Here is a 16,837-nt window from a genome sequence, read left to right as displayed (position 1 = left end):
TTCCTCGAAGTGCTGGAAAATTGATGTGTAAAATGACATTTTACCTTAATGTTGACATAAAAGGATTGGAAATGAAATGTCAAAGGAAAAAGACCCTGGCCTTGAAATTATTATCAGTACAGTGGGGGCAATTAGGGAGACATACACATTTTAGAACAAAAGGAATAATAATAAAGACGACCCGAAACACACACGCACGTATAGGTACCTGCTCAGATACACACAGGTGCACACACACACACATACTCCTACACGCCCATATGCACCCACAGGGGCACACTCATCCACTCACACGTTCACACACACTTTCATACACATGCTCACTTTTACATACACATACTCGCACACACACACACACACACACACACACTCACACACACTCTTGATCAAAGCTCTCCTGTTTCCTTTTATTCTGCCCCCCTCCCCTGCCGTTTTACAGAAAGGCCCGCGTTCGTTACCCTTCCTGTTTCAGGATTTCTAAGTATGAAATCTACCCGGAAGGTAGGAGAAAAGTCAGCTTGGGGAACGTCATGAAAATCCTTAGCAGAACAGAGGTTCCGAGAAAGCTCCTTTATCTGATACACCTACCGCGTGACTTATCCCACACTCCCTCCCCTCCCCCCCACTTCACATTGGCCCCAAGCGCACATTTCCGGGGCTTCTGGGCTCCCGCATTATTGACAAGCAGGCCCTTCCCCCATGCCCTCGGGGACACCGCAGGAGTCCGCGGTGAGCCACCACTTTAGCAAGGGGAAGTCAGGGAGTAAGAATCTGTTATTTCATCATCTCAGCGGCAGAGTGCCCGCCTCCCTACCTGTTTACTAACTAAGTGGGCACCACTAAAAACTCCCTAGAACAGGAAGTCTAGGATCTGATGTTCACCGTCTTCTCGTCTCTGTTTCCTCTGGATGCAGAGATGGCTTCGAAGGAGCCAGAGAAGCTGCGTGGGATGAAGGCCTGCGGTGAGGCCGGATGGAAATCACCTAGGGCGGCCCCCCCCCCCCCCCCCGCCCCCGGAGCCCACGCTTGGCCTCGTACTTTTAAAACACAGGCTTGTAAAGCACATGCCTGGTTTGCCCACACGTCGGAGGAACAGATAAACATTTAGACGGTGGACAGATAAGATCTCGGAAATGATAATTCCTGGAGCTCAGAGGGAGCTCTGTGTGCGGCTCTCTGGCATTTGTTTATTTGTGTGTGTGAGGGTTTTACAAGCGAATCCCAGGGTGGAAGAATAATAGTGATCCCTGTGGCACCAGCGGCTGACTGGGGGCATTTTGTGGGCTAGTAGCTTCTTTCAGCTGTAATTGCTCTGTGAACATTCCTTTGCAAATTTTGAAACAAGTGCTAGAAGCAGCCAAGTAAAGTTTTCTGTCTGTCTGTCTGTCTCTCTCTTTTTTTTTTCCCCAAAGAGTTAAAATGAGCCAACTTTAGAGCTCGTTTTGAAAACCGCTTTCTCACGCTTTCTTAGGGATTGAGAGTGAAGGAAATTGAGTATCATCTGCATTGGACCTTTGGATGTGGGTGAGAGCAAAAGCCAAGCCCTGGGTTATTTTAACTGAGCAAGACCGAGAAGGAGATTTAGAAAATTCAGGTCCTAAAGGGCCCCTGGGGTCACTTGTTGTAAGGTTCCTCCCATTGTCCTTGAGGAATCTGAGACCCCCGGTGCCAATAACCCGGGTTTCTTGAATCTGAGTCATCTGCTGCAGGTGTTGAGAGCCTGGGGGTGGAAGAGGATGAAGTTACCTGGGTTCAGGCCACGGTGTCAGTGGGGGAGATTTTGGAGGAGCAGGGCAGGTGAGCCGTCAGAAATGCCTTGCAAGGAGTCGACGTCATAGTCGGGGAGATGGAGACAGATTCCTCCCAGGCCACTTCCCGACAAATCTGCCATTCCTCTTCGTGAGTTAGAGGGAGGGAAAATGTGCTATTTTCTAAGGTGACTAAGGTGGGTGCTCAGCTTAGCAGACCTGCCCCGGTTTTATCCTTACTTACCAGACCACCCAAGGACCTGCCCGCGTTATTGGAAAAGACCCAAAAGGTCATCCTGGGCTATGAGTTTTTCCACTGCTGGTCTCAGAGCTCTGGGTGTGCGTGGAGGCAGAAGGCGAAGAAGGCTGAAGCTTCATTGTGCCTCTACCAAAGCTGTTATGTTTTAGATTTTCTGTATTAGAATTCTCAGTAAGGTTTCCTTTGGGGAGAAGAAGGGAGTTCTGTCCATTAACAACATGTTTGAAAAGTGACTCATCTAATCGCTTCTCATTTTACCAGTGAGGAAACCGACACCCAGAAGGTTAATTAGCTAACGTGGGATTCCACTGTTAATGGTGCAGATTAAGTTACAACTCTAATCTTTTGACCACCGGGATACTGGTGGTGATTGCAAAGGGGGTCCCTGACGCAGAGAGGACTCTACATGTTGCATGTACTACCTAGAATTCTCCTTTAAAGTACTGATGTTTCCATGGTAAGAGTCACCCATATCTGTGGGTCACATCTGTTTAAAAGCAACATAGTTACATGTGGGTTGGATGATGTTGATAAATTCTTTTTTTTCTCATATTATCATCATATGATAATTCTGAAGACCTGTTTTGCTTCTTATGTGAAAAAGACACCAAGATAAAATTTCTTGTTTTGAATAATTGATCGATAACTAAAATGTTAACCAAGTGGGGAGCCTCCTGATAGTTTGCAGAACGCTTCCCACCCCCAGAAACAGAAATAATTGTGTTTGTGGACTTTTAAGGCTTATGGGAATGTTTGCTTGCTCCCATTTTCCCTTCCCTCTTTCAGCTTGAAAGCTCAGCTTTATTTGATCCACTTTATTCAACTTTTAAATATTGTCTGTCATCACGGGTGCGGTAACAACGCAGTGTTTATCTTCCGTAAGAGAATACAAGGTAATCTCTATCCAGAAGAGAATAATAGCTAAAGGTATTGGCAGACTAACAGAAAGCTGTTGTAGGAAAAATTGAAATGTGGACCTGTCATCAGACATGGATGTCATACACCGTGCTTTTGGGAGTAGAGGTAGAAAAGAAAGATGGCAGCTAACCGCTAACAGAGGGAGGCAGGGATGTGATGAAGAACTTGATGAGGCTAAGCTGTTTTTATTTCCAGGTTGGGGAGGTGTGATTTGGAAGAGAAATAGGAAGGTGGCAGGGAGACTCCCTGTCTTGTAAATTCTGTGTACATGGAGGGGGAGGGGGAGGGCCCAGTTGATTCCTCTTGAGAGTTAAGGGGTGAGTTACGTCCAAGTTTAAGGGAAAAGTGTCCATGAATTTTCCATATGATGATCCTGAAAATACCAGGTGAGTCAGTTGCTCAGTAAATGGCTACTAAACGTTGAGTAAAGAGCTGTGACTGTTCCCTGGAGAAATGGATCCTGATGATGCCACATCTTTGGCCCCTTTCCTGGAGTACTGAGATATCTGCAGTGTTATTACATGTTAATATCTCCAGTCCTAGCAGGGAAGGTTTACTGCCATCAATTTGCCTTCAAGCACAGTGCAGCTGCATTTCCTGATTTCAAGGGCATTCCCTCAGTTACCCACATTTACCGAGTGCTGTTGTGTGTTCCGTGCTGGAGGTACAAAAGGGAATACATTGGGAACTTTTCCCTCTTCTCATGGAAACCTCCTCTTTTCAAGTAGGTGTGGAGTGTTAGGAAGATTTTTTTTTTTAATGCTTAACTTACATTTCTCCTTTAAAAGCCAACAACAAAAATAAGCCACTCTTTAGAGCAACATTATAATATATTATCTTAAAAGACGAAGGTGGACTGCAAGGTATAAATAAATCGATATCTGTGTGTGACCATTAATTGTTAACCACTGCTTCATCTAACCTGTACTTACTTCCTGTTCTTGAATCCTAGAATGTATTAGATGTTTTAGAAGCATTGTCATTGATCCCTGAGGAATATGGCACTCGTTGTCCCCGAATTACTTTGTTCAGTTGTTGTGTTTTCATCTTATGTATTTCTTAGATGTTTCATACAACTAACAATTTGTCTTTACTCATCTTCCTGTGTTTTCTTTTTGGGTCTCATATTTCTTTACAAATGTTCTTTAGTCACTATTTAGGCTAATCCCTGTTGTGGTATTGAATACCACTATGACTCCTGGCAGAGGTGTATAATTTTTCCCTTTTGGAAGAGGAAGAGAATTTTACTCATTCCAAGAAGAAATTGAGCTCCTTAGCTGTGTACCTTTTTGACAGTTTGCATTAATTTCCTTCACCGCCACAAGCAGTCTGAGTTGGAATGAGAAAAAGTTCAGGTTACACCCCAAATTACTTTGGTTAAGGGTTATCCATTTCCCCTAACAAATTTTAAAAGTAACAATGAAAAAATGTGACCAGTTTTAACAATAAAGCTAAAAATGGCTTTAATTGCAGGTTTAGTAAAACTCCAGTGACTGTTACAAATTCTGTGAAGACCTGTAAGACTAAAATTATGATTATTACATTTGTAGTTTTATTATTTTTAAACACAGGTACAAAGTCTAAGGCACATTTTTTTAAATTTTTTTTTTTTTAACGTTTATTTATTTTTGAGACAGAGAGAGACAGAGCATGAATGGGGGAGGGGCAGAGAGAGAGGAGACACAGAATCGGAAGCAGGCTCCAGGCTCCGAGCCATCAGCCCAGAGCCCTACGCGGGGCTCGAGCTTGCGGACAGTGAGATCGTGACCTGAGCTGAAGTCGGACGCTTAACCGACTGAGCCACCCAGGCGCCCCAGTCTAAGGCACATTTAAGAGTAATTTTTTTGTTAGCAAGTTCAGTTTTAAAATAATCTCAAAATACCGCATTCTTTCTGTGTGATCAAAGGTAGAAAGCTCCCTTTGATCGTATCTACTTTGTTCCACTAAACTGCCAGAAGGGCAGAAGGATCCCAATTATTTTATGTGACTGTATGTATACATGTATAGATCGCAAATTAACATAATTACATAAATTAACACAATTAAATCACATTTATGAAAAGATGTATCTTTGATGGGCACTGTTACTTGAGTATCAAGCAATTGAATCATTCTCCCTGCTTCCTTGAGAAGTTCTTGAGGATTGAAAAATGATTACCCTTGCTGCGAAGATAACCATGTGACAGAATGATGTGTTCTGGCCAATGAGATGTTAGAATTCCACTTGGGAGCCTCTAGGAAAGATTTTGCTTTCCCAGGAAAATGTCAAGTGCAAGAGGAGAGCTCCTTGGTTCTGTCCTTTCTATCTTCCTGCCCTGAAGGTGGTTATGTGGGAAAATGATAGTTGGACCTATGGCAGCCATCTTTATTAGGATTATGAGACAAAACACCCAAGGCCTAAAGGCCATCCTATTTAGGATGATGGAAAATAGAGAAAGGATCTTAAAAGGTAGAAGGAAGGATAGGAAAAAGAAATGAACCTAGTTCTCTGAGGATCACTTCGTTACCTTTGTTGCCAAATTTGGAACTACTTACTTCTGGTTTCATCATCTGTGAGGTAATTGCTTAAACTTCTACTGGCAGCTGAATTCTAACTGATACATTTTAACATTTTTCTGACTCATTCCCAGTCTCACATTTGATTAGTGAGTAATAGCAGATACTTAAACCCAGGTTTTTCGATTCAAAGCCCGGTGTTTTCCTGGCTCTGCTGTCTTTCCACATGGTTATAATTTGGGAAATAAATACATACACTGTGAAGTAATGACATACGTTACCCATTATGAAGACTTGCCCTCCTCTCATTTAAAGCCCTATTTCTCTCATAACCCTCTGGACTGCTCTCTTATGGTTTGTCCAACAAGTTCTGGGAATGAATTTCCCTGTATTACCCTCTGTTTCCCTTATCACTGAATGTTTGTTTCCCTCATTATAACTTCAGACAAGTTACTGATCATCAAATTTGTTTTCCTGATCTTTATGAGAGGATAATTTATATTAACCTTTTGCATATTTCGCGGTCTTGTTGAGTGGGAAGGGGCTCAGGGGTACGGGGCTCAGTTTATTACCAACCTTCTAATTTTTGCTTGCTCGTGGTTGCTATACAGGTGTTTAAATCTTTACAGAAATTAGATACTGAATAAAGGCCCATAATGACACAATGCATTTTCACCTGCCTTTGTCTGTAAAGTAATGGGTGTGTTTAACATTTTTATTCAGTTTTTAGTGGTGAAAGCCTGGTCCATCGTTTTCCTTAGTTGATTTATCTCTTTTTAGACCTTTTTGAAAGATCTATATGTGGATGTTTGGTACACATATAACTGAGATCTAATCATGGCATTATGTATGTACTCAGAGAAACCACAGAAATTCTCCAGTCAGAGCATATAACTAACACTGGGAACTGCGATTAGTCTCTGAAGAATGTGGCCTTAAATGAGCAGGCCCTCTCAATACACTGTAAAACCGGGTTATAAGGGACCAGAGATTGCATCGATGCTCACTAAGGGAAAAATGACTCCTAAGCTAGTGAGACCCAAGTCTCCGAGTTAATTAACTGTACCAATATATTTAAAGAAAATGTATCCAACGGGTGGATCGAGAAGCCACAGAAACAGAAAAGGGAGAAATCTAGAGATCTTTATGCTGTTCAACCAAGACTTGTCTGAGAGAGACGATGTTCTGAACCGCTCTTCTTCCCAAGGCAGGAGTCTTACTGTTACTGGTTTTATTATGGATCTCTGACACGTGTGGGCTGTTTCAGTGTCGGCTACTGCACCCATTTATGTAATTTAGTCCTCATAAAAACTGAAGGACGCAAGCACTACCGTTATCCTTATTTTATAGATGAGGATGTGAAAGCTGAAGGAGGCCAAATTACTTAGGTTCACACAGCTCGTGAATGGCAGCATTAGGATCTGAACTTAGTCTAGAGAACCCGTATGCGTAGCCACAATTCGGTGAGTTTATAACGACCAAAGGGCGCTCTGGCCTCAGTCTTGCGGAAAGCGAGCGATCTGAGGATCAGAAGTCTGCGACCTGTCCAACAGCATATGTGAGAATTCAGGCAGTAATTCAAAGTCTCTCGAGTCTTGTGTTGATGTATTTCCAGCATAACAGGATGCTTCTCCATGAGGAAATCATTCAGGAATCGACCGGTGAAGATGAGACTGCCTTCAGCGCTGGGGCAACCCTGGAAGCCTGTGCTCTTTGGAAGGAAGTGGATACGCATAGCTCTCACGCACGTGTACGTGTATTTAAATGTATGTGTGTGTTTACCTGTGGAGTCAGTCCTCATTATTTGTGGATTCCGTGTTCGTGAATTTTCCCACTTGCTCAAATTTGTCACCTCCACATCAATACTCATGGTACCTTTGTGGCCATTTGCAGACATGCACAGAGTGGAAGAACCTTTGGATCACCTGGTACCCGTGTTCCCAGTGAGTTTGGACAAAGTGACCCTCTGGCTTCTTGTTTTAGCTCTCATGACGTAAAGTATCCTTTTCTCGATATACTTAATGCCACATTTTTCACACCTCTGTGCCGCTTTGGGTGACTTCGTCATTTAGAATGGTCCCCAAGTGTAGTGCTAAAGTCTTTCCTAAGTGCAAGGAGGCTGCAATATGCCTTAAGGAGAAAAAAAAAAACAAAACATGTTAAATATACTTTGTTTACAGTGCTGTGGGCTGAGTTTAATGTTAATGAATCAATGATATATACATACACACATACACACACATATATATACATATGTATTAATGTTTATTTATTTATTTTTGAAGGAGAATGAGAAGGAGAGGGAGGGGAAGAGAGAGAGAGAAGAGAGAGAATCCCAAGCAGGCCCTGTGCTGTCGGCACAGAGCCTGGTGAGGGGCTTGAACTCGCTAACAGTGAAATCATGACCTGAGTCGAAATCAAGAGTTGGACGCTTCACAGACTGAGGCACGCAGGCACCCCTGAATCAATGACATATATTAAACAGAAACAAGGTTGTGTGTTGACCAGTTGATGAAAATGTGAGCCGATGCTTGAAGGAACTTAGAGCCCTATTTCCTCCAGGAGCCGTGGTTCAGTATTTGCTAATTTGGTGTTTGTGGTGACTTTATAGAATCTAAGAACTATGGATAATGAGAATCGATTGTGTATATCTATATATCTATCTATCTATCTATCTATATATCTATATATAGTGTATATAAATTGTATATATATATACATATATGTATATGTACATATATATATTATATACAATATATATATTGTGTATAAAGATATGAGAAGCTATCAATATAATAAGCCCTCAATTAACATGCTAGCTATCATTATCTAGTATCATCTGACTAGGATTGCTCTCCAAACCGCAGTCACTCCTGGGAATGATGATGATGAGTTTTCTGGCGCTAAGTAGCACTTCTCCATAGTATGGAAGGAACAGTAATAAACAAAGCCAAGTCCTGACTCTCACGGAACTTACATTATAATATAAGCTAAAATACTAGTAACTAGAAAGTACTCACCAGTTTTTGAACGACCTAAAAATCTTCAGGAACAAGTGAAAGTTGGAGGAAGAAAGAGCATAGTTCAAAGTTCAGTAGCTATGTTAGACTAAACTGGACGAGTAGATACGTGAGTAAGGGGTAGGGGGTTTTTGTCATGACTTGTCCCTGTTCTGAAATGTAGTATTCTATGAATAGGTGTCTGGACCTCTACATTAACAATGAGAATGCTATCGAATGCAGGAAACGAACACATGTTCTAGCTTTCAGGTCAATTAGTATGATATTCCTCTTTTCTTTCTAGGCTAAAGAAGCAGATCTGTTCTGATGCAATGCCAACTGAATACATGATCTGATTGTTCCAGTTATCCTGTGCCAAAAAAAGCAAGAACAGGCTTTCCAGTGTTCGTTATGGAGTATTGAACATATTTAGTGTTAGAGTGCCTTAGAAACAAGCCACTATTCAAAGCTTTCTAGGCAATTTGAATCAGGTTGCCGAGCTTTGAAAAAAAAAACCACTGCAGCCCAGTTTAGAGGATCAAAGTACTTGGAAAACATATATACTCTAGGCTATGTAAAAAATGCAGCACTCGAGCCAATATGAGCTGTTCTCAGAGCAATGCAGAGGGGAACAATACGAGGGTAGATTTTAATTCCAAAAGGAGGGGAAGAGAAGGGACAGTGTCCTGAGCATTTGCAAGACAGGACAAAGATAAGTCCAGTTTGTCTCAAAAAAATATGCATAGTTATGGAGAATTCTATGAGGGAGGGTCATTTAAGTGAGACCCAGAATGATCCACTAGATATCAAAGCCATATATGAGCCTTTGCTAAAATGGTGGCCACATAAGTCCAGCCCTAGAATTCCTCTGGGTAGCCTATCTGGACCATCAGACCACACCACCTCGATATCTGGTGTCTGGGTAAAGGATCTGGAAGAGAGAATCAGGACCCTGCTCCAGAACATACGGGCTAAGAGGTAGGAGAGAAAGCCTGTTTAAATGAAATCGGGCCTCATATATAAACTGACTCAGCTATTTCTAAAGCCCCCATTTATCCCTAAAATACAAGAATTGTGAGAAAGAAATATGATATTCTTATTTCACAACAAGAGTCATTTTCTCAGCCGCAAAATTAAAAAGCACTGCCAGTATGCCTGCATCATATACTGTTCATGCTATTTCCTCCTCGAGATGCAGAATTGCTTCCTTTCACGTGGGGGATCTTTATTCCAGAGCTAACCAAATAACAAGGTAGAAGATGCATGCGTGTGGTGCCGTGAGCTGTGGTGCTCACAATCCCTTCAAGAAAATCTGCGGCAGGAAGGAGGTTGGGGAAGCAGTTCATTCCTGCAGAAGGTAGGTGTCTTTTAATGGATAAGCCCTGCCCTGGGGGGCTCACTGTCAGCTGGAAAAAGGTGTTCTCAGAGCTCGCTGTAGGCTGAGCTTCCTCCTACCAAATCCCAAAGCCCGCGTCTTTCTCCGGTATGAGAACTGCAGCTCAGGCTGAGGACTTGCCAAAATGGCCCTGGTCTCTCTCCCCTTCTCTTTATCCTTCCAAAGTGTCTCCCTTTCTTCCAGCCCCCCAAAATCCCTCCAGTGTCTAAGGCTGTCTTTGCCTCTGCTTCTTGGAGATCATGACGGAGACGCATGAAAGAAAGGAAGGACTTCTTAGTCCATAAGGACACAGAGACGAGAAAGGAATGATACGTGTATTTCTGACACCGGTCACCAGGTGCCCTCTGGGACCAAGGACCTGATGGAGCCTTCTAGAGTTAAGTAGGAGGTGACACAGACCGGCCTCCCTTCTTGGACAGTTCCCAGGAGGGACAGATGAGCCACCTGATGTGGACTGGGGGTCAAGGACTCTGGCTTCATCTTGGAACACTAGCTGATTTGGGGTGAGAAGAAATAGACCGAGGTTCGCACAAAGAACCCACAGGCAGCTGTAGGTTTCTGCACTGAGAGCGAGGTGAGAAGACGGCTTTGTGGAGAAAGGCCAAGGTTGTACGCCTAGCCGCATGCTGAGTTTCTTTCACAACTTTCCATTCAGCGTGCAGAGTGTACTTCTGGGACCTCCTCTTTCTCTCAGAGCTGCCCTAAATGTTCATTTGGCAGCGCCTCTGGATGGAAATGCTGGGAATTTGCCTGGGAATATGCCTCTGCCCCCCGCCGTATGGGTAGATCAGAGCTTCAGGCATTTCTCTTTGCTTGTAGCTGGAAAAGACTCAATTTGAAAGGTGAAAGGAGCAGAGGGATCATGGATATTACTGAAATATAAGGCACACTGACGTTATCAAGTTTATAACCTATTGCCTGGAAATCTAGAAAATAATGATAAAACAATACAGGCTTTTCTGCCCTGGGAACTGGAGACAGACTGGTAGAAATCTTCCTTCCATGCTCTTCCTCCAGCCCACTTTTCTCTTAATGAGGAAAGAGCTGGTTACCGAGGTGGTTGAGAGTCAGGTTCTACAGCGGCAAACATTCACGGGTTATCTATCCTCAGGAATGGGACATACTTTGCAAATTCAGGAAGGAACCTAGATAGGAGTTCAGAGCTCTGGCTGTTATACAAACCTGCTGTGTCACTCTGAGCAAGGCGGCAAATGTCTCTCACCCTCGGGTCCTTTGTGGTCAGATGGATTAATCCGTGATTCAGCGTGAGGGCTATCCCTGCCATTTCCAGAATCCCGTGTTGGCTAAATTAAAAACGGACAACACAGAATATGACAATACAAAAGCTATCTGAGATCAGGGTCGCCTTCAGTAATCTGGCTGGCCATTTTTTCAGCACTGGCTCTTATTTTCATAACTATTTCCTTGGAAAACCCTTGCTTATGTTGAAGACTTGGTTGAGCACCTTTTGTAGACACAGAAGCTCATTATTCTCTGCTTAATTCAGAGATTGATTACCAGGCATGTTTATCTTAAAAAAAAAATCAAGCTTTACACAGAAGCTAGATTACCTATAAAAGAAGTAAATTATTGGAATATGCCTCATAATTTTTCCAGGATTATGGTAATGATATTCTTTGTTTTCCTACTTCCCCAAAATATTAGCTACTAAACAGAATATTAGATTAATTTTTTTAATTAAAAATTTACTTAGAGAGTAAATAATATAAATCTCAGTATTTCGTATTTCCTTCCTTCCTTAACGCTAAACAATAAACTTTATTAGAAGAAAAGAAGGACCTAAGAAGGACAAGCAAGGAAGGGCAACTACTTGGGAATCCCATAGTAAATATGGCAGGCTCATTGTTCAAGTTAAGTGAGTATGATTATCTGATAGCTATCTGTAGTTGTCGTAAAATACCTTTTTCTCTGTATGCATTGCTGCTGGGATTGAAAGGGAAGTCTACAATTTTCTGCCCTTAATCTCTTTGTCAACCATCGGTAGCTGGAGAAAAAAAAAAAAAGAAGGAAGGAGAAGAAGAAGAAGAAGAAGAAGAAGAAGAAGAAGAAGAAGAAGAAAGAAAACAGAGTCACTTAGGTTTGGCCTTCCTATTGCCCCATTACCCTATCCACAAATTGCACTGAGGCCAGACAGATGGACAGCCAGCTGTAGCCACACAGGACCAGGGTCCCAAGCCCCCCCCACATGCAAAGCAGCCAGAATTTCAGGGGCCCGAAGCCGGCTTCTTTTGCCTCTGAACACCTCCAGCGTAGCTTTCTCTGGGCCAACATCTCTTCTAGGATGGGAATCATCCAGTAAGGACCGGAATGTTTTGTCTCAAACCAGGAATGTTGCTAGAATCTGACTCTCTGCAACCAGCCAGGAACCTGTTCGCCTCGGTTTACTTCTAACACATGTCCTGTTCAGCAGCCACTTTGTAAAGAGGATGCCTCAGCAATAGGAAAGGGGAAGGTGTTGGCATGGATGCCTTCCTACCCTCAAGGGAGGTGATGGCCTTTACCCAACGGGCTTGGGAATTTGGAACATCCTTTGTAGAGGAATACTCCTTTATAGGAGTAGAGAAGACCGCCTTTACAAACAGGTACCAACAACAGGTACCTTTTCCTTCACAACTCAAGACAATTTATGATTCCCATTTTCCAAGTTAATTGAACACAAAACTATCTTAATTGCTTATTCCGCCGGTTCTCAAAGTGTGATCCCTGGACCAGTAGCATCAACATCACCTGGGAGCTTATCAGAAATGCAGATTCTGCAGCTGTACCCAGGACTTACTGAATGGGAGACCAGAGGCGAGGCCCAGAAATCTGTATTATAGCAAGCCCTCATGTAAATTTGCTGCGGGCTCAAGTCTGAGGACTGCTATTTTACTCCTCTTTTCATGTTTTTATAGTAATACTGGTATTTTCAAATTCACGTTGTTAAAATTCATGTTTTCCAGTTAATACCGGCAAACCGTTCCTTCCTACAAGTGGCCCATGGGACCCTATGTTACATTTCTTATGTCATGGGCTTTAAAACTTCAAAAGGGTAAGTCTCTTTGGTCCTAGAGCCTACACCTCTGGCGTCAAGTCGTATATCCACGCCCTAATTCTTCTCTTGATTCACAGAAGTCTTTAGATTCGATCCAGGTTGATCACTTGATGGAACTTTACGTTTCTTTGGCTCATAAGGTCTATAAACATATTTTCCTTCAGTTTCTTCAGACCATTGAACTTGATGGAATCTCAAGGTATTTAAAAGTGTAAATTCTATTAAGTGATAAAATCTTTTAAATCTTGATGTGATTTTGTTTTCTTTTATAGTATTAATACTTTATATATTTGATGGATGTTTGAGATGATATCCAGTTGAAATTTGGATCTCTCACTTGTCTTTCCCTGACTTGCTGTCACAACTTATGAGACCATTCAAGCAACGCATGCACATACACATACACAAGGATTCATGCACAATTGAAAAAAAAAAAAAAAAGCTTAATTTGGTCTGTTTTGAGAGAGCGAGCACGAAAGAGCGGTCGTGTTTGAGCGGGGCAGGGGCAGAGAGAGACTCCCAAACAGGCTCCACACTGTCAGCACAGAGCCCCGCTGGGGGCTTGATCTCACGAACCATGAGATCACGACCTGAGCCAAAATCAAGAGTTGGACACTTAACAGACTTAGCCCAGGCGTCCCTGAAAAATTTTAAGTTCACATGCTTTAGGGGCCTATTGTCCATTTTGTCTTCCCAAAAAGTCCAGTGGAAAGACAACGATTGAAATTTCTTTTATTCCTTTCAGGATTTTCTTGGAGAAGTAAATCAATATGAAGAATGCAAGTAAAAAACAAAAAAGGAAATTTTTAACATTCACAATGGATTGTATTGGTAAGGGTGTCTCAATTGGAGAATGTTTGAAAAGTTATAGAGCTTGAAAAGAAAATTCTAGCTTCTATATCTAATTAATCGTTCATTCAACATTCATTAATCAAATATTTATTGAGCCCCTACTGTGGGTCAGGCATGGTTTCAGGGAATTTGAAATATATGAGTGAACCAAATGAACTAATTCCATTAGTAATGTCTATGATATTGCAGAAGACACTAAACCTATAGAAAGGGGAAACAGTAGAGTAGGATAGTGGAGGAGAGAAGACAAAAGTAGTTCTAATTTTGAATAGGGTGGTCTGGGAAGGCTTCATGGAACCCAGGTAGTCTGAGCAAAAAGTTGAAGGAGGTGAGGGATTTAGTTCTGCAGATACCCGGAGGAGAGGCTTCCTGACAGAGGGAGAAGTGAGAGCAAAAGTGTGGCTGAGGGCATCCACTGTGCTAGATCACGGGCATGAGGGAGAACTCTAATTGGGGTCACCTCAAGTAGGTCATGGTGACCATTTACAGGGGCTTTGGCTTTTCCTTGGAAGGAATTAGGGAGTCATTGCAGGGTATTGGACAGAAGCCTGGTGTGATCTGACATGTTTTCAAAGGGTCATGTGTTTTGAGTATGTTTTTGGGGGGACTATATCAGAGCCATAGAGAGTTTATAATCTAGGTGAGAGATAATGGCTTGGATTAGTATTGCAGCAATGGGTGTGGTGAGGTACTAGGTGGTGTTTGAAGGTAAGTTCTAGAGCATTTTTGATGAATTAGAAGTGGGATGTGGTGTGTTTTATTTATATGAGAAATTTAGTTTGTTGGATTGCTTTTCAACTCTACTGAAGAAGTTTCTAGAATTGAGACAGCATGTTCACTCTAAGAAAAAGATTCAGATTCCAGTGTATGCTATTAATTTGTCAGGGCTGCCTTAACAAATGCCACAAACAGAGTGGCTTAAACAACAGAACTTAATTTTTCCACATTTTTAGATGCTAGACACTTGAGATCAAGGCGTCGTCAGGGAAGTTTCTTCTGAGGCCTCTCTCCTCGGCGTGTAGATCGCCTCCTCCTCTCTGTGTTTCACACGATCTTTCCTCCACAGGTGTCTGGGTGCTAATCTCCTCTTTTAAGGACACCAGTCAGATGGGATTAGGAAGCACCCATATGACCCCATTTCTCCTTACTTTTTTAAAGTCCCTGTGTCTAAATATAGTCACATTCTGAGGAACCAAGGGTTAGGGCTTTAACATACGACGTTTGGGGGACACAATTCAGTCCCTAACAGTGTGCGATTGTACATTTTCCTCACACATGGTCATTTTACTCATGGTTGTGTATGGCACGGCCTTTGGGACACGCAACTTAGAAACACATCCGAAGGCCCTGACGAAATCTACTCAGATTTCACAGCGAGATCCTTTAAAATCAACTGGAGTTCATTTTTTTGGCGGTACGTGGAAGCATCTCGGTCTTGGATTGCAATGCCTCCATTTAAATAGAAGCAAGATACTTTTCATTTGTATGTGCTATTCGAGATACAGCTATAACTAGGAAGAATGTTGAGTTAGAGGTGAGTTTTAAGCATCTTATTTTTTTCTGATAAGATGTCTGTTTATTATTTTACTTTTAATTTTTTAGTGTATGTGCTGCCAAAGCGAGCACTAGTTTTCTTTTTTTTTCAATCTTTATTTATATTTGAGAGAGAGAGACAGCCCTATGTGGGGCTTGAACTCAGGAACAGTAAGATCGTGACCTGAGCTGAAGTCCCACGCTTAACCGGCTAAGCCACCCAGACGCCTCCGTGTTTATTATTTGAACAGTTTATTATTACTGTTTTGGAAGCACATACTCTGGCAGGAGAGAATCTCCTGTAATCTTGCCCGAGGGTGTGTTCGAGGATTTAGATGGTACAGGAGTGAGCAGTTGCTGAAGGGTTCTACCTGCTGACATTTCAGAACCCCCAGAGCTTTAACCATGGGGGGTACTGCTGGGATTGCTCTGACCACCCGTAAACTGTGATATGTTTGGACTTTGGCCATGATTTCTTGGTCAGGTTGATGATTTCTGACTACCCAGCAAAAGCACCCCATCTCCGGCCTCTGCCAGGGGAGCAGTGTGGGGGGGGGGGGGGGGGGGGGGGGGGGGGGAGCCTCAGAAAAGTTCTGTTCCAACAGGGTTGGGGAGGGGGGCCAGCTCAGGGAAGCTTGATCCCTGCCGGCTGCCTCTGGCCCCACAGCCTTCCGGCTCCTGACGGGGAGAGTTTGATGCCCTTCAAAATAGAGAGTATATTGATCTGTTTTCTAGGCAACGGACGCCAAAACTCTGTCAGCTAAATGTGACTTCAGGAGGTTAAATATGGTTTTGGAGTGAACAGCCAGCCGCCCACAAATGTTTTATAGGTGGCTTGAAATGCAGATACAGAGAGGGAAGAAGCTCCGGGTGGGTTTTTGTGTGTGTATATGCATCTCTCCAGGCAGAAGTCATGTCCTTTGTGTTTTATCTGGCTCTGCAGGGCTCTGCGTCTTCATGAGACGATGTCATCCCTCGAAAATTGGTAAAAATAGGAGGAAAACAGAAAATGTCAAAGAAAACAGTTCTCTTTACTCTTCTGAATTATATATATATATACATATATATATATATATATGTATATATATTTATATATATATATATATATATATGGTAATCAACAAGACGATCATTCTCCCATCATGCCCAAAAAAGGTAGGAGAGAGAGGGAGAGAGAGACAGACAGACAGACAGAAGGTATGAAGCCTTCAATAGTGGAAAGCAGAATTTAAACTTCTTGGGATAAAAACACCAAGAATTTGGCAATATGTTACTAAGCGACAGATTTAGAAAGTTCTTTGTCATTTGATCTGCCTTTTTTCCTCCTCTTGCCTTTTATACATGTGGCCAGTAAAAACAGCTCTGTTGGTTTTCGTCTCGAGTCTGGTTTGGCGCTTTTGTCTTTTATGTGATGGTAAGCTGTGGGGTAGCTTGGATTTATATAGAAAGTATCTCAGGGAAACACTTACAGTCCGCCCTTGGGATATTTTCCGCACTTCTGTTTAATAAAATTTGTGTGAGTATGGACCGGTTCGTGGCAAAGTGGATTTTGCTAATCATTTCAGCCTCAGAGAACCTGGG

The sequence above is a fragment of the Panthera uncia genome (assembly GCF_023721935.1).
Source record: "Panthera uncia isolate 11264 chromosome A1 unlocalized genomic scaffold, Puncia_PCG_1.0 HiC_scaffold_17, whole genome shotgun sequence".
Taxonomy (NCBI): Eukaryota; Metazoa; Chordata; class Mammalia; order Carnivora; family Felidae; genus Panthera; species Panthera uncia.
This window is presented reverse-complemented; position numbering follows the sequence as displayed.